Consider the following 13,071-nt stretch of genomic DNA (forward strand, 5'->3'; position numbering starts at 1 on the left):
TTTTGTTGTAACAGACTGAGCTGTTTGAGTAAATTCTTACAAATTCTTGATGGTGGTAATGATTTTTACCATAGTAATCTTTTTAAAAGAAAGTGATCATATATATGATGAGTGAAGAAACTTTGATTAGCATGTGGACTAAGTGATTTGCAACTGTTTCATATTCCAAATGCTCAGTATTTGATGTTAAAATTAAATTGCTAAAAAGAAGACAAGTGGAAACTTTGGCTTGTGAAATAATTCCATTGAAAATGTGTCTCTTTTAAAGTTTTTGAAAATGTCTCTTTTAAAGTTTTTGAATTTGTAGGTGTATAATACTAACTTATTTCTATTATTTTGGTTGATAACTTGTAGAAGCTGTTTTGGTTAATATGTAATAGTGAATTGTATTATGATCCATCAATGACTTTATCAAACTGAGGAACACTTTTTTACTAATAGTAGCATTAAGACGATAGCACCAGTTTGTAAACTCAAATAGAAAAGCTTTCTTCATGCAGATTATAACCTTGCTTTCTCTAAGATTAAGCTAATTTCACTAGTTGGGATTTTTTGTTCTAAAGGTGAAGATAATACATTAAAGCTGATCTTAACAGAAAACTTAATTTACAAGTTAGGTATGTGAGATTTGAAATCAAAGCTAAGAAAATACTCAGAGCTAGGCTTAGTACTTCATAATCTTGGACAAGTTACTTAAGCTCTTTAGGAGTTAATCTGTCTTTCATAAGAATTATACTAAAATTTCTTGTGAAGATTAAAATTAAAAATACATGTAAAACTTAACTTTTTACCCAGTTTATGGTGAATAGAGGTTGCTGTTTAATAATGGCTTTTATTACTCTTCAGATGCTGGTCTGTTAAGCATGTCTCCCTTTTCCAGTTAGTGTTATTCAGTTTCTTAGTCCCAGATAGCCTACTTTTATTTAGATTTAGATGGTGTATATTTTGAATTTATAAGACACAATTTTTTGACCTGATAAATATACCAGATTATTTTTCTTTTAGTATTGCCTAGTTGGAGTTAATGGAGAAAAATATGTGATTATGTAATTGATGAATGGCTCCTTTTAGGCTTGGGGAGATTTCTAATTCAGTATGTGCTGCTGAAACAAGCACAGATTTCTAATTCAGAATAATAAATGTGAAAGAATAATAAATGTGAAACATATTATACACCTACTTGTCTATCTAGACATAATTAAAACATTCTGGAAGATGAAGCATGTTATAGTGAAACAAACCACTTGGTTTACAAAATCAGGAGATTTAGTTCTGTTTACATCTCTGCAACATTGCAACATGGATGCAAACCTTTATCTGCTCTTAATTTTATTTGGTATATTGTCTAAATGCTAAGATTCAGTTGAATCTTGTGTGAGCTGATTATAAAATTGTGTGTCCCACTTTCTCCTGTTCAAGTTTTAGTCATTTTCCTCAAACCTACTTCAATAAAGGGATGCCTCTGCATTCCATTGAGTCAAAGCTTACTGAAAGCCAGTGTCTGTGGCATTGCTAAAATTAAAGCAGAAATATGGTATAAGGCCTTCAGGATGATGAATAGCAGTGGTGGTTTGGAATCTGTCCCTTAGCATTGTGGTCTCTAAACTCTGAATCCAGAGGTGATTTGATGAATTTCATGGAGCTAATTGCTCCATCAGATTTATATAATCAAAAGAAGTATTAATGTACTTCTAAATATTTAGAATCACAAAGATAACTGCAGGAAGAACTTAGAAAATCTGCTTGGATCTCAATTACAATTAAAATTTTGGGAAGCCTGAGAACTTTTGAGATTACCCTATTAAGTTATATTAATCCACTTGTACCAAAGAATGCATCCTGGAGGGGTTCAGAAGTCCAGATTTGACATGTCTAATTCTATAGTGTTGTAAATATAAATCTTTACCAGTGTTTAAACATTTGGATTTCATCTGATAACTAACACTTGGAGCATCTAATGCATTCCTCACCTCTAATTTGCATTCTAAGATAATATCTGATCCAGGGGGTGGGGATACTGAAATTCGCTATATGAGAACAACTGTTTTTGTAGGTTTGGATTCATTGATAGTTTACTGTTCTGTTCTGTTTTCTCTCTTTTATTAAGAATTTTTTTTTCTTCTTAAAATGGCAGTACAGGGACCTCCCTGATGGCGCAGTGGGTTAAAGCACAGCACTATGAAGCTATCCACAGTCACAAGTTCGATCACTGGCCAGGGAGGTGACCCACATAGCGTGTCAGATCTCTCCTGACCCACCCATTGCTCCCCTCAGCTGTGTGTTTCAGTAGATCTGCCTGTTCTGCTCTTCACTCTGTCTCTGGTGAATCCTCTCGTGTCCACACCTCTGGCCTGTACCCCAGTTCTTGTATGCATAAATAATTAAAAAAAAATGACAGTACATTTTTAGGTTACAGTTTTCCTTTCATATTTCGTTAATTTTCTAGAACTAGTAAATTTCAGTATTGTATTTACATACTATTTTTGGAGTAGGTTTCTTGAATCTCATTAGCTTATTGATGCTGTCCAGTTTCACTAAAATGACTTGTATATGTTACTTTTGTATCTGTTCACAAAATAGTGGGGGGAACAGAATTATTTTAGATACTGGGGGATATTTGGATGTATAACATTTTAACAAGAAGAGTTGAATTTTATGATAGACAAGGAACATTGTAGGCAGAGCGAACAACTTGAAGAGATATAAATGGGTGGAGAATGTCATTGAGAACAACAAATCATTTAGAATGACATAACCACACTAATGACTTTGGATTCTATTCTTTGTGCAGAGAAAAGTCCTTGAAAGATTTTGAGAAGGGAGAAGCTTTTTGAGATGTGCTTAGAATAGGTGTAAGGGGCTAAGTCTCCCACCAGGGAGCGATCCACCTGGGACGGCAGAGCTCTCCTGTCCTGCGCATTGCTCCCTCAGCAGTGTGCTTCAGCAGACCTACCTATTCTGTGCCTCACTCTTTATCTGGTGAATGCCCCCCCACACCCACACCTCTGGCCTGCACCTCAGCTCTTGTATGCATAAATAAATAACAGTAAATCTTTAAATAAAAAGTAGGGGCCCTCCCTGGTGGCGCAGCGGGTTAAAGCACTGCACTAAGAATCTAAAGCCACTTCCCCATGAGTTCGATTCCTGCCTGCCCCGGAGGTGAGCACATGGCTAAGCAGACCTCTCCTGGCCCGCCCGCTGCTCCCCTCAGCAGTGTACTTTGTTGATCTGTCTGATCTGCTCCCCACTCTGTCTCTGGTGAAGCCTCTCACCGCCCCTGAGCCTCTGGCCTATACCCCAGTTCTGTATGCACAAATAAATAAATCTTAAAAAAAAAAAAAGAATAGGAACCATATTGTGGTTCAGTAGCTGTGAAAGGGAAAACTTGGGACAGGTGGGGAGGGATAGTGTATTAAGTAACAGATTATGTTGATATAGTAAAAAACAAGGGACTTTTGGGTGATACTACTGAACGAAGTGCTATACTACTATAAGAACCATGTCTTTGTGCAGATTGCAAAGCCTCTTAAATGCCTTTCTCAGAACAGGTCTAGAAACAGTTTGAATATTTGGATAGTTTTAAATTGACATGAAGGATAAAGCAAAAGCAATGTCAGTAGCTAAAAGATTTGATCATCCTAGTGTGATTGAAGCAAGAATACAGACATAAAATCCTTTGGTAGAGAATCCTTTGGTCCATTATTCCTGGGTTCAGCCTCCTTGTTTACCATATGTTCTTTTACCCTATAATTACATTGACATCAAAGAGTAATACTTTGAGATTATGTGGATTCAGAATGTTCTGTTTCATTTTGGGAGAGAGAATAAAGTTCTTTTTTATAATCTTTGTGATTGTGAAACTGACTTTAAAATGTCAAGAATAAAATGTTTAAAAATAAACTCTTAGAGGAGATAAAATATAGCTGTGTTTTATCTATAGAAACAATCTTCTCTTCATTACTGACTGGGAAGTTAATCACCAATCTTTAATTGTTACAGCTTTGGTCACAAATTCCTAGCAGTGCATTTCAAATGAGTAAGCAAGGGATTAATGGCTGTTTAGTTGTGATGTCCTGATAAATGATATATCTGCTGTTTCTGCAGAACGATTCATAGGACTTAGCTGGTGAATACTGGGGCTTATGGTCCTCCCTGGTGGCACAACAGGTTAAAGCACAGCATTATGAAGCTACCGCAGCATAGGTAGCATGAGTTCAATCCCTGGCCAGGGAGGGGGTGACCCACGTGGCATGACAGACCTCTCCTGATCTCCCTGCTGCTCCCCTTACTGAAATACAGTACTTCTGCCTGTTCTTCTCCCCACTCTGTCTTCAGGGAATCTTCTCATCCCCTGCATCTCTGGCCTATACCTCATTTCTGTATGCATAAATAAATCTTAAAAAAAAACAAAACAACAACTGGGGCTTAGTAGTATACACTTACGTGCTCATAGTTTTAGGGAATCACTTTCCTTTCATCAGAAAATTTTAAATACCTAACTTGCTCAACAGCATTTATTTAAAAAACCCTTTATTCAAGTTGAATGTACTTCTTTTAAAATTTTTTTGTAAAGATCTATCTATCTGTCTGTCTGTCTGTCTGTCTGTCTGTCTGTCTGTCTGTCTGTCTGTCTGTCTGTCTATCTATCTATCCATCTAATCTAATCTATCTATCTATGAACTGGAGTGCAGGCCAGAGATATGTATGTGTGGGGTGTGTGTGTGTGTGTGTGTGTGTGAGAGAGAGAGAGAGAAAGAGAGAGAGAGAGAGAGAAAGAGAGAATTCACCAAAGACAGACTGAGGAGCAGAATAGACAGATATATTGAAGTACACTGCTGAGGGGAGCAGCTGTCAAGACAAGCGAGGTCTGCTGCACCCTGGGGTCAACTCCCTGACGGGAAATCTAACTCCTGCTGCAGTGGCTGCAGATAGCTTCATAGTGCTGAGACTTAACTCTTGCACCACCAGGAAGGCCCTATTTTTATATTTTTCTTATCATTGGATTTTTTTCTATTACAAAAGAATTTTCTGTTGTATAGGCTAAGAAATTGAAGTATTTATTGAGGCTAAATTAGTCCATGAATTTTCCAATTATATTTTTAATTTATATATAATTGTATATGTAATTTATATGTAACAGTAATATATTCATTTCAGGTATACAACACAGTGATTCAATATTTGTATAGATTGTGAAATGATCAACACAGTAAGTAGTTAATGTCCATTAGCACACACAGTTACAAGAGTTGTTTTTCTTAATATATTTTTGAAAGATTTATTATTTAAGTATACAAGAACATGGGTGTAGGTAGAGGATGAGAGGATTCACAGAGTAGGGAGCAGAACAGGCAGATCTATTGAGATACACTGCTGAGGGGAGCAGCAGGTGAGACAGGCGAGGTCTGCTGTGCCATGTGGGTCAGCTTCTCTGGTGGGTGATGGAACCCTTTCCTCAGAGACTGGCAATACCTTTAACCCCTGTGCCACTAGGGAGGGTCCTGAGTTATTTTTCTTGTGATGAAGACTTTTAAGCTCTCAAATATACTGTACAGTATTATTAAGTACATCCCATACTATACATTCATTGTTTCTTATTGTTTGGAGTTTGTACTTCTTTTTTTTTTAAAGATTTATGTATGTATACAGAACTGGGGTACAGGCCAGAGATGCAGGGGCGGTCAGAGGATTCCCCAGAGATAGAGTGGGGAGCAGAACAGGCCGACTGATGAAGTACACTGCTGAGGGGAGCAGCGGCGGGTCAGAGAGGTCTGCTGCACCATATGGATCACCTCCGGGACCGGCGGCGGCGGGCAGGAATTGAACTCATGCTAAAGTGGCTTTAGCTTCTTAGTGTTGTGCTTTAACCTGTTGCATCACCAGGAAGGGCCCTGAAGTTTGTACTTTTTAACCCTCATCTCTTTTGCTCTCTGTCCCTAATTCTGTAACCACTAATCTGATGTTCTCTTTATCTATGACATTGTTTTTTTGTTTTTAAGATTTATGCATGCGTACAGAACTGGGGTATAGGCCAGAGGTGCAGGGGCAGTGAGATGATTCAACAGAGACAGAGTGGGGAGCAGAACAGGCAGATTGATGAAGCACACCGCTGAGGGGAGCAGTGGGCCGGTCAGGAGAGGTCTGCTGCGCCCTGTGGGTCACCTCCAGGTCTGGGGATTGAGCTTGTACTGCAGTGGCTGCAGATTGCTTCATTATGCTGGGCTTTAACCCTTTGTGCCACCAGGGAAGGCCTAAGTTACATATTTTTTGGATGCAAAAACCCACATTCAGATACATGATTTGCTAATATTTCCTCCCATTATTTTTTTCAGTTTTTGATGTCTGTTTCTTTTGCTATGCACATACTTTCGGTTTGTTCAGACCCATTGTTTACTTCTGCTCTTGTTGCCTTGCTTTTGGTGTTGAGTCCAGAAAATTGTTGCCAAGTCTGATGTCAGAGAGCTTGCCTCTGTAAGAGTCTAATGGGTCCTGGCCATTATTTTTAAATCTTTGATCTACCTAGACTGACTTTTGTGTATGGTGTGAGATAGTTATGTATGATCCAGTTTCGCTCTTTTGCTTGTGGCTGTCCAAGTTTCCAGCACCATTTACTCTAGAGACAGTCCTTTCTCTTTAGTGTTTTCTTGCCTGCTCTGTCATAAATCAACTGGTTCTACGTATGGGCTTATTTTGGGCTCTATTCTGTTCCATTGATTTATGTTTTTATTTTTTGACTACTAATATTTTACATTAGTCTAGACTGAGCTTATTTTCCAGTTGCTTTGATCACAGCCAAAAATGATTGGGCTCACTCAGTTCCTGAACTCAGATTGGGAAAAATATGGCACCTTTTTTCTAACCTGTAACTGAAATTAAGCATTCCCATTATATTATTATTTTTAAAGATTTTATTTATTTTTGTGTAGAAGGGAGGGGGTGTAGGCCAGTGGAGAGGGAAAGGTGAGAGGATTCACCAGAGACAGAGTGGAGAGCCAAACAGGTGGATCTACTGACATACACTGCTGAGGGGAGCATGGGAGATTGGAGATGTCTCTGCATTATGTGGGTCAGCTCCCTGGCTAGGGACCTAACTTGTGCTGCAGTGGCTGCTGAAAGCTTCGTAGTGCTGAGACTTAACTCCTTGTGCCACCAGGGATGCCTTCTTTTAAAATAAAAATTTTAAAAGATTTATTTATTTATGCATACAGAACTGGGGTATAGGCCAGAGATGCTGGGGCAGTGAGAGAATTGAGAGGTGGCCAGAGACAAAGTCGGGAGCAGCAGTCGGGTCGGGAGAGGTCTGCTGCGCCATGTGCATCACCTCCTGGTCTGGGGATTAAACGCGCACTGAAGTGGCTGTGGCCAGCTTGCAGTGCTAGGTCCTTACCCATTGCGCCACCAGGGAGGGTCCTTTTAAAATAAATTTTAAAGATTGGAATGAGTTAATTTAAAAAATATGTTTAATTAAATTTCCTGGACAATTTCTTGTTACATTATTGGAGATTTTTTTTATACTATTTTTTTTTTTAAAGATTATTTATGTGTACAGAACTCGGATACAGACCACAGGTGTGGGGGGCGGTGAGAGGATTCAACAGAGACAGTGGTGAGCAGAACAGGCAGATCTGCTGAAATATACTGCTTAAGGGAGCAGCAGGGAGACAGGAGGGGTCTGCTGTGCCATGTGGTTTAGCTCCCTTGGCTAGGATCAAACTGGTGCCAAAATGGCTGCTGATAGCTTCAAAGTGCTGCACTTTAACCTGGTGCGCCCTATTGGAGATTTTTTTTAATTTATCATAGTTGAAAGATGAAAGGAAAAATCTTGGAAAGGCAGGGTAAGAGAGAGGCACATAAGAAAAATCAACAGCAGGAGAGGGAAAGAAACTAGTGAAATAACCTTTATGTTTGTTTAAAGTGATTAGAAAGCGTGTCGAGCTTCAAGCAATCAGATTGTTTAGCACTGATAGTGTGTCAATTATGGTTTGTTCTGTGTCCCTCTCCTCCAATATGTTAGCTTTGCACCAAAATAATTTACTTCTTGGGCCTCTCTGGTGGCCTAGGGGTTAAGTCTCAGTGCTTTCACCACTATGGTCTGAGTTTGATCTCAGCCAGGGAGCTGACTCCTATATGGCACAGCAGACCTCTCCTGTCTTTGCTCACAGCTCTCCTCAGCAGTGTATTTCAGTAAAATCTGCCTGTTATGCTCTATACTCTGTCTCTAGGGAATCCTCTCACCCCCTGCATCTCTGGGCTATCTTGTAATTAAAATAATAATAATAATAATAACTTATTTCTTACTAGAAGGGAAATGAAACTATTTCTTACTGTAGGTATTACTTGTGTAGTTCTTTTTATGTTTGATTAAATAATATAAAAACTACAACTATTAATTTTTTCTGTCAAATTTTAGAATTATTTTACCTGAATTATAGTTAAACAGCAGCTACAATATTGAATGTCTAGCTAGATTAAGGATTTTTACAACAGCTAGATTAGAATGCATTCCTTTTAACTAAAAAAGTGTTACATGACAGTTACAACCCTGTTAGAAGTATTCTTTTTTTTCCTTATATAGGTCAAATCTGGTATCATTTTAAAAAATTCATTTTTATTTATTTATGCATACAAGAACTGGGGTATAGGCCAGAGGTGCGGGGGTGGGGGGAAGTGAGAGGTCTCATCAGAGACAGAGTGGGGAGCAGAATAAGTGGATCCACTTTGATAAACTGCTGAGGGGAGCAGCGGGTAGCTTGATGGTGCTGAGAAACTTTAACACCTGGAACCACCAGGGAGGCCAGATTTGGTATCATTTTATAAAAAATCTAGACATGTGTTTACTAGAGGAGGAATTTTTTTCAGCTATCCTTTTTTGTACGATTACATGAGGAAGTTTTGCAGATCATTTATTTTAGTTGTAGGAGATACTGCATTTTAAGTTCATGTAGAACAAAATTTAAAATTTGCCATGTTGGAGCCTTGTGAAACTATGGCTGAGGAAAGTAGAAATGAAGGCATTGCCGCTTCAAGGTGATAGGACCAGTGTACCTTTATTTCTCTCATTCCATAAAGAGGCTTATACTTACTTATAGTCAGCTTGGTGGAAGGAATGCTCATTTGATTACCCAACTGTATAGTTTGCTATGTTATATGGTATACAAGTGTGTGACATTGATTTTAATATATATATTAAGTAAAAGACAGTTTCTCAAGAATATTAAAGGTTTTTGGGATGGAATTGCTACACAGGGAAATCCTAATGTGGAATGGGTTGTCCTCACCATGTACTTATAGTGGACTTATAATGAGACTCAAAAAGGTATGCACAAAAGGGTAATAAAGAGTTTATTTATTTTTATTTTGTTAAAGATTTACTTATGCACACAGAACTGGGGTACAGGCCAAAGGTACAGGGAGTGAGAGGATTCACCAGCGAGGTAGAGTGGGGAGCACAGGCAGATCTACTGAAACACACTGCTGAGGGGCACAGCGGGTGGTCAGGAGAGTCTGTAGCACCATGTGGGTCACCTCCCCGGCTGGGGATCGAACCTGTGCTGCAGTGGCTGTGGTAGCTTTGTAGTGCTGTGCTTTAACCCGGTGAGCCACCAGGGAGGGCCCATAAAGGGCTTATTTACAAGAAAGGGGGGAAATGAAGAAAGGAATAACTCAGGGAGAAAGAGATAAATTGGTGAGTATGCCCTACCAATTTTGCTGTGTTGGAACCCCAACAGCACACTGAAAGCCAGCGAAACACCAAGCCCCCCAAGACCCACATGTCTGGTGATCCATCAAGCCTGGCTGCTTAACTCCACCCTCAGTTCCCAGCACCCTCCCTTCGGTGGTGGCTTTATGGGCTTTGTTGTGCTGGGTGTCTTGGATCTCTTCCGTCTGGGGTAGGGGCCCATAAAACCTATTAGTGGGGATTGTTCAGGACATCTTCACCCCTCAACAATTCAGTTTTGTGATGTAGTACAATATTTTATCATAAAAGTACATTGGATTGGGCCCTCCCTGGTGGCGCAGCGGGTTAAAGCACAGCACTGAGAAGCTCAAGCCACTTCCGCCTGCCCCAGAGGAAATCCACATGCTCCCCACTCTGTCTCTGGTGAATCCTCTCACCCACTGCATCTCTGGCTTGTACCCCAGTTCTGTATGAGTAAATAAATAAATCTTAAAAAAAAAAAAGTACATTGGATTTTTATCATCAAAAACACTTAACTGTATTAAGGAATAGGTAAATTTCTGGATGGTAGAAATGAAATTTTTGTCCTGTGTTAGATTGATTCCTTAATCTCAGATGTATTTTGTGGGGTCAAAATAGTGTGTGTTTATTGTTTTTGTGGCTCTTTAACACAAAGATAATCACTACCACTAAAATTAATGCCTTTTAAACATTAAAAGGATGATACAACTGAAACTAAACCTTCTTTGGGAAATTGGTTATGAGAAACTCTGGTTTGTCCCCTGGCTGTTCTGTTTGTAGCTGCATAGGAATTTAAGTGAAAGTGAAATTTATCAAGTTGGTCTTATGGCACAAATGCGTTTTTTCTCTCTTTGCTACTATGTTCAATTTGAGATGAATCACTTAAATTGCAATGGGACTTTGTTCTTTTGGTGTGTAAAGAGCAGATAACTTTTGCTGACAGACCATTGAAAGATATTATATTGATCAAACTGTGAAAATCAATGATTAGGTGCTTACTGATTTGGGGAGGATAATAATGGTTTATGGAAGTGTTTAAGAGGCCAAAGTACCATCTAATAAATTAATTTTATTCATTTATTTATTGCCTCTTATTTTCATTTAGAACATAACTTGTATCCTACTTTGAGTGTAAGTAAAATACTACTTATTGTATTTTTGTTATTTATTTTTACTCATCCTCCCATACTTCATTTTAAATAGTTGCCTTGTTGCTGAATATCTAATTGTTCTTTGCTTGTTAATGTTATTTTGTCCTTCTTCCTCATTTAAAAAATAATGTTTATTTTTTAAGACTTATTTCTTTATGCATACAGAATTGAGGTGCAGGCCAGAGGTAGTGGGTGGTGAGGGGATTCAGCAGAGACAGAGTAGGCAAATTGACAAAGTACACTGCTGAGGGGTCAGTCAGGAAGAGGTCTACTGCGCCATGTGGGTCAGCTCCCTGGCTGGGGATTGAACTGGTGCTGCAGTGGCTGCTGATAGTTTCATGGTGCTGAGACTTAACCCCTTTCGCTACCAGGGAGGCTCTCAACTTTACTTTTTAGATATTTAAAATTATCTGAGATTTTAAAATTTCAGACTGTCTTGCTGTAACCAGTGTTATGAAGAAAGTGTGTTCTTTGCCCTGTACCTTTCCAACCATTAAGCGAAGTTTTTGGCTTATAGCTGTAACTGCTTTTTGTGATGGAATCCAGTAAAAGCCGATTAGTGGTTTTATTGATGCTGTATCTTAAAAAAGTTACCTATTTGGAGAGAGAGGGGGTGGTGGAAAAGAGAACACCCATTTAGTGTGTTTGTGGTCCTGGAGGGGAAAATATCAGAGTTAACATACACATTCGGTCTTGCTTCCTTTTGAGAGGCTTTAAGGCCTTGTTCTTTTGCAAAGTAATAGGTGTCTGCTCATTCCTGCAGTACAGAATTAATGCTTAGCAATGTATGTTTCGGTGTGTGGTAGGCTTTTCTTATGGAGAACTATAAATAGATCAGTTTCTTTTCTGTTTTTTCTTTTTTATCAAGTTCAACATTTCAGTAAGGCTTTCTGAGGCGTAGTATTGTTCGCATTAGGGTTCTGTGTGGAATAGGCAGTTGTGGGAAACAAGGGCTGGTTTGACCCATATTTGCTTTGTAGTGGGAACCGGAATCCTGCTTTCATTTAGAGCTTTTGCTGGTAAGGAAAGGAGAACAAGGTAAACTTAGCCCTAACAGCAAATGAACAGAATTCATTGTGGGCCTCCTGGGCAGACAGTGTCTGAATATTGTGAGGAAAGTTAGAAACTGCTTGTTTGTGACTCAGGCTAGCCTAAACTGGAACTATCTAGTTTGAGCTGGCTGCTTGCCATCTCCCAGAGGCTTCCTTATTTTGCCAGCGTTTCTGCCAGGCCATCAGCCCAGGGGGTGGAGCAGGTGGAGAGGAATGGACTGGCTTCTGACTTGGACTGGGCAGGCAGGGGAGGAGTGACCAGGAGGTGGCTGCCAGTGAACCTGAGTTTATTCCTGGAGAAGACATTGTACAGCTAGAGTAAGGAGCCAAAGACCAGAGACTGATGTGCACTCAGCTATTTTCAACACGTTTTCCAGTTATTAATATAACTTTTGTCTTCTGCCCTGTAGAAGCAAGGCCTTTATTTTAGAACCAGGTCTCCATGCACAGAAATAAATATACAACTTTTGTCATACCGCTGCTTGAGCATACCTCACCATTTGGTGATAAAGAGTTTATTACTAAAAAGTTAAGTAATATTCAGAGGAACTTTGTCTTAGTCTGTTTGAAGTAAGAACTTTTTGTTCTATTTAATTGTGCTTGGATTTATTATGGCTAAATTGTGAGGTGGAAGGAATAAAAATAGCTTTTGGGGGTAAACCTGTAACTTTAATTTCCATTTAAAATTCTTATTTTTATTTATTATTTTTTAAAGATTTACTTCTTATGCATACAAGAACTGAGGTGTAGGCCAGAGGTGTGGGGAAGTGGAGGGGTGGCGAGTAGGAAGATTCACCAGAGACAGAGTGGGGAGAGGAATGACTGAAACACACTGCTGAGGGAGCAGTGGGCCGGCCAGGAGAGGTCGGCCGCACATGGGGGTCAGCTCCCTGGCGGGATGGAACTTAGGCCACAGTGGCTGTGAAAGTTTGATAGTGCTGAGATAACCACTTTTACCACTAAGGCGACCCCACCATTTAAAAATTTTAAGTTTTGCTTTAAAAAAATAACAAAAAGTTGGCCCTCCCTGGTGGCGCAGCGGGTTAAAGCACTGCACTAAGAAACTAAAGCCACTTCCGCATGAGTTCGATCCCCGCCTGCCCCATAGGCGACCACATGGCGAGGCAGACCTCTCCTGACCCGCCCGCTGCTCCCCTCAGCAGTGTAC

The 13,071-nt window shown here is 39.5% G+C and overlaps 1 protein-coding gene across 1 annotated transcript in view; it reads left to right on the plus strand.

Annotated features, from left to right (window-relative positions):
- The window catches only part of SPEN (spen family transcriptional repressor), a 56,008-nt gene that overhangs the window by 3,848 nt on the left and 39,089 nt on the right, over nucleotides 1-13,071 (plus strand). The window lies entirely within an intron of this gene.

This window comes from Condylura cristata, unplaced genomic scaffold (genome assembly GCF_000260355.1).
Source record: "Condylura cristata isolate star-nosed mole 26May11 unplaced genomic scaffold, ConCri1.0 scaffold00008, whole genome shotgun sequence".
NCBI lineage: Eukaryota > Metazoa > Chordata > Mammalia > Eulipotyphla > Talpidae > Condylura > Condylura cristata.